This window comes from Astatotilapia calliptera, chromosome 12 (assembly GCF_900246225.1).
Source record: "Astatotilapia calliptera chromosome 12, fAstCal1.2, whole genome shotgun sequence".
Taxonomy (NCBI): Eukaryota; Metazoa; Chordata; class Actinopteri; order Cichliformes; family Cichlidae; genus Astatotilapia; species Astatotilapia calliptera.
Window position 1 is genome coordinate 5,951,120 of NC_039313.1, and position 5,732 is coordinate 5,956,851.

Genomic DNA, 5,732 nt, shown 5'->3' on the forward strand with positions numbered 1-5,732 from the left:
CTCTGTTAAAGGCCGGGGTGTACAACTTTTTAAAGTATGTCAAGTGTGTAAATAGGATAAACGAGGAAAACAGCAGAGCAGCACTAGAGAGAATCTAGTGCTAAAGTAGAGACTTTATCAGGTCTTGTGCATGCAGAATGGGATTTCAACAACTTTTTTAGATAAATGCTAATTTAAAAATAAGCATCTGTGCAGAACTAAAAACAGGTTTCACTGAGATTAAGGTCTATCCACAGACAAACTGTGAAATTGCCTAATATGCATCACATTGCAGTTCCGAGGCAACACTAATTTTAGTTTCAGAGACAAGCTGCTCTGCTAAATAAGCCATAGAAAATCCAAAGTGAAGATACAAAGTTTGGGCTTCGTATTGCATTCATCTTCCCCGCTAGCACCACATGTCCAGTTTATCTGATAGGAAGCCATGAGTCAAAGTCCGTGTTCACAGCTGCTATCTGTTTGCTCAATCAAGACACTTGTTGCCTTTAGCTGTTTACACTTACTCGGCAAAGGTCCGCTGCTCCAGCTCCAAGGCTGTTTGGGGATGCTGGAGTCCCCCAGGCTTATCGGGGCCTTGATGAGATAGCACACCAATAAACAGCTACCCACACATCTTCACACATATGCACACACACACAATTATACACAATAAGATATATGCATTCACACACTGATGCACAAATATACACATGCACATAGAATCAAACACACAGATAGCAGCAGTTCAGATCAGCACCAGCATGCATCAGTGGATCTGGAAGGCAGGGTGCTGGTGTGGCTCATCAGTTCATTGGCATTGGCACTCCATCTGCCCTTCCATCGGCCTGTCCATCTGTCCGCTCGTCTATATGTCAGTACCAAAACGAAATGCTATGGCTTCCCTTCCTGAGCTCAGCTGACAGACTAACCATGCGTCACTTGACTCCAACACGCTACTGCTGCTACTTTAGCTGTTTCACAACCTCCTGTAATCCAGGATCTCACTTAGTGTCCAATCATTCAAACACTGTTTGTTAGTGCAAGTGTGTCAGCGACAGCCTGTTTTAGATATGTGGCAATGAATTTTATTTAATAAATAAAAATGGTAAATTCAGCATGAGCATAACTGGGATCCTGATTTAGGTAAAACTGCATTGCAAAAATGACACATGGGGATAGCAAGATTGAGGACCAGTCGACACTGGGTGGTGTTAGCAGACGTCGCTGGCGTGCACCGAATGGAATAAATCACACACTGTCATTCGTTGCACCGTGCCAACAATGAGATGAAGAAAAATGTTTTTTAAGACGCTAATGGGCCTCATCAGTAAAAATGAACCAAAAGACATATATTTTAAATATTTACCTTTTTTTCCTGTCATTTAATCAATAAGGTAATAATATGATTACAACAAGTGGACATGTAATATGTGATGGCGCTGCAGGCAGACTGAGTTTTAGTAGGACTTAAAAGCCAATGTCGCATTAAAACACAGAGCAGTTTTATAAATCAAAGCATCCAGATACTAACAGCTTTGCAGAGGGTTAAAACAACAAGAAAAAAACACAAAATAGATCTTTTAATTAAAATTTTAAAAAAGTAAGACCTTAAAAAGGTAGTTTAAGCTCATTATGAATTAAATGTCAGTAACATTTCTGTCCAGAAGGGGGTGTAGGCACCTCATTTGACTCTCCTCTCTCTGTCTGTCTCGCTTCTTCATCTGTGAGGGCTTATCACTCCACTGGTGCACCCTTCAACCCTGTCTATATAAGTATGTATATTAGTGGTGATGGAAGCAGGTAGCCTGGAGACCGCCCTTTGGTGAACCCTTAACTTTTGATTGACATCGGCAGCCTGTCCCGCGATTTGGGATTCCAGGCGGCTGTTCTTAACTTTAAATGGCTGCCTTACTCATTACTGCAGCAAACAGACAGATATTTGTTAATGAAGCCACATGCTCCAGTAACCCTAGCTCCCTTCGAGGCGCTGGGCGAGCATCCACTTCTTCTCAGCGGCCTCTTCTTTTACTGAATGGGGTTAAGGTGAAGGGGGGTCGGGGCAAAGGTCAAGGGCGGGGGTCACAGGGGTGGTAGCTGTTAGTGTCCAGGCAGAGGTCATCTGGGCCTAATGGACTGGATAAAAGCTGAGAAATGCAAAAACGCAGCAGAGTTTCACCACAGCAGACCAACCTTCTCAGTCACAGTTCAGAGAAGGAAGACGATGTGACGTCCGTGCGTACGAATGTGAGAAACAATATACGACTATAATTGAAGAAAACATTGTAATTAACCGGAACTGACAGATTGTCTTTGTTTTATTGTTTCAATTTTACTGGGTTTTTAACTCATAACCATGCCACTTTGTGAGCAGATGTTTCCTCCCATTCAAACAAAACAGATTTGAATCTAATGGCAGCCGTAGACAAGTTTACACATACATCTCATTTTTATTGCTGCTCTAATGGCTTTCATGATGAGATGCTTGCGCGGTCTGAAGCAAGGAAGAGGGATTAATGTCTGACGCTGCATCGTGGTACAAGATTAAGGAAAGTGCTGATGCTATCTCAGAGCATGCACACACGCCACAAACAAACTGCATTTGTCGCGCTGGCTCGTGTAAAGTGATCCTCAAAGGCGAGTGCCTTTGATTCCAGCCTCTGAACTGAAGAAAGAATGTTATCCGATAATAAGCCACGCTTGTTGTATGCTTACATCCAAGTCAATCAGCAGGTGGCAGGTGAGTAGCTGTGGTGGTTAAACTACGTAGAGAGATGGATAGTCATGAACTTTTGCACACACATTCGTATTCTCCACAGGCTGGATCATGATGACTTTGATGATTCCATGGCTTCCCCACTAGCACCACCACCAGGTTTATTTTGTAGCTTTGAGAGAAGTGTATTCATAAACTCTGAAGGGACTCCTGTGAGATTTAATAGGAAAATTCTCACATGATGAACTGTAAAGTTTGCCTTCTACTATGAAGAACCACAAATTGTTCTCTTATGTACCCATCTGATCACAGCACTTCTGGTCCTGCTGGAGGTTTCTTCCTGTTAAAAAAGGAGTTTTTTCTTCCCACTCTCACCAAGTGTTTGTTCATAGTGGGTCATCTGATTGTTGGGGTTTTCTCTCACTTATTGGAGGGTCTTTATTCCGCAATAGGGGTGTCAAAAATGAGGCCCGGAGGCCAGAATTGGACCACCAAAGATGGAAAATATGGAGGAGGTTATAGATTTTTGACTTTTAACTGTAGTTTTAATTAGTTTTTCTGTTTATTTGACTGATAAAGGATACCTCCTATAGTAATTCATACAATACCAGTGTAATTATGTAACAAGTAAACAATAACACTTAAAACATAGAACAAAATCCCTTTTTTTCACTACTATAGAAATTTCTGCTTTTCACAATGGGTCCATGGGAGAAGTGAGCTTTTTCTGTAATTTTAGACATCCTGACAGACGTCTTCTTTATCATGTACAAAAGCCGAGACATGCTGCTATAATTGCACTTATTTTTTCAAAATGAGTAGTTAAACTTCTGTCAGTTGAGTTAAACTGACAGAATGAAGTGTTTCACTGGGTCGCCCCGCTTCAAATCAAAGGGAGGTGTACGTAGCCCACGATGTAAAATGAGTTTGACCTACAATATCCAGCACATAGAGGTGACTGCTGCTGTGAACTGGCACTCTGTAAATAAAACTAAAATAAACTGCAACTAATTAGCATACAATGTAAATTGGGACAATTCTGAAACTTTTCAGGGAGCCTCTTTGCTAATAATCTGCTGAAAACCCAGATAGAGCCACAAGCTTGCTCAGCGATAAAATGCACTATTTCTTTTTAGTCTCATTGTTAATTCAAAGTAAAGCATCACAGAATTTGCATTAAATAAAAGCGCATCACTTTAATGTTTCTAAATGCTGATTCACAGCCGTGCTATCGTGTGATGTTGAAAGCCCGGGTATCTAGAACCGACAATGCTTTTTGCATCGCCGGTGGCTTTTTCAATTCTCAGTTTCATTCATCTTAAAGCAATAAAGAACAAATGTCTACACAAATGAGAAGCCCGTTTGAGGCGTTCTTTAATCCTTCTGCAGCATCCAGGCTAAAACAGCATCAACAAAACATCTGCGTTTGGGGGAGCACATGGGAATAGTTTATTTTAAAATAACCTTTCCTGCACTGCTGGTCACTCAGCTTTGGGAGAAGTGCTCAGGAAAGGGCTTGGATTGAGGATAAGATCAGTCATAAAAGGCTACTGTGTCGGTGCTGAGTGACACATCAAGCCCTTGTGCCACCAGCAGGCAAACTATCAAACATTTGTTCTTTGCTATTTTTTTCTGTGCTGCAGCTTCCTTATGTCTTCCTGCCCCCCGCCCCCATCCAGACTTTACCCGACTTTTAATCTCTTGATCAAATAAATTCATGTTCACTCCTGGGTGAAACATAACAGGAAGCAGCCCAGAGGAACAATGCAGATACACTATATCTCTTTTCAGTGCTTGTATTTGGGCATGTTTGTGTAACTGCTACGTGCGCTGTCTGTGTTTCTCTCTTTGTGTGATCCAGTAAAAGATGTTTCACGGAGCTCAGAGGCAGATTCATTTGGGCACACTCTCTAAATTGCCAGAATCTTTCCTTAAGCTGAGCACAGACACTCAGCAATGAAAAACAAATACATGGCCAGCAGCAGAACGCACTTAAGCGCCATCGCTGTGTGACGGCTCACAAACAACAAGATTTTTCAGCTCTCAGATCTTTGGCTATCATTTAAACCAGACTAGAATAACGGTGTTATATATGCATTTATCCAAAGGATCTAATGATATGATTCCAGTGATCATTGATCCTGAAAATTTTTATTAAAGCCTGCTCGACTGATTAGTACAAATTCTTTGTCTTTCATATCTCCACATCTTATGTTTGTCTGCAATTTTCATTCCCGTTTACGATAAACTTCACTGCTCTCTCAAATTTGCAACTGAAGATGAGGTTAATAGAAGTGTTCCTGCTTTGGTTTATGTTTAGCTCTAATTTAAACCAAATTAACCATTTTTATTAAACAGTGGCACCACACTTAACCAAATGAAAATGGCTAAAGCATTTGGGTACTTATTTGTGGTGATGCATGTCAGTGGTATTTCTGTTATTTAGACATTATTTAGCAATCTGCTATCATTTATCATACATTTAATGGGTAAAAGATGAATAACTAGGGGTTGTAAAAGAAGGGCTCTGTGAAATCTTTTTAACATTTGTTGTTTCCTTGCCAACACTGCCCTCAAGCTCAACCTTTTTTGTATGATTACAACCTGACCGATACACCAGTGTGTTTCCGCAGCAAACGTCCGTTTTCCTTCTTACACAGTAACACAGTTGTTATTCACAAATCAGAGTCAAAATTTAGACCGTCAACCATGCTGTCAGTTTTTTATAATACTTTTGTAATGCCATAATAATTAGGCTACCATCCAGTAAACAAGATTTTAAAGTTGTAGATTATTCCAATCAAAAATGGATTAAACAGAGAGCCCGTAAGTTCTTTTTTTATGGCCGGCATCAATCGAAATGTACTTATAATCAGCCAATCTCTGGCTTTCTCTTGGCTCTCTCAATGTCAGCCTGTTGGCAGAGCTGATTTGTCTTGGATGTCAGGAGAGGTTACTGTGGTCTGTGTGAGGGAAGTTAGCCAGTTTGTCTTTGGTGCAGAGGGAAGGTGAGCCAGTGCTCTGAGGAGCGAGGCCCATC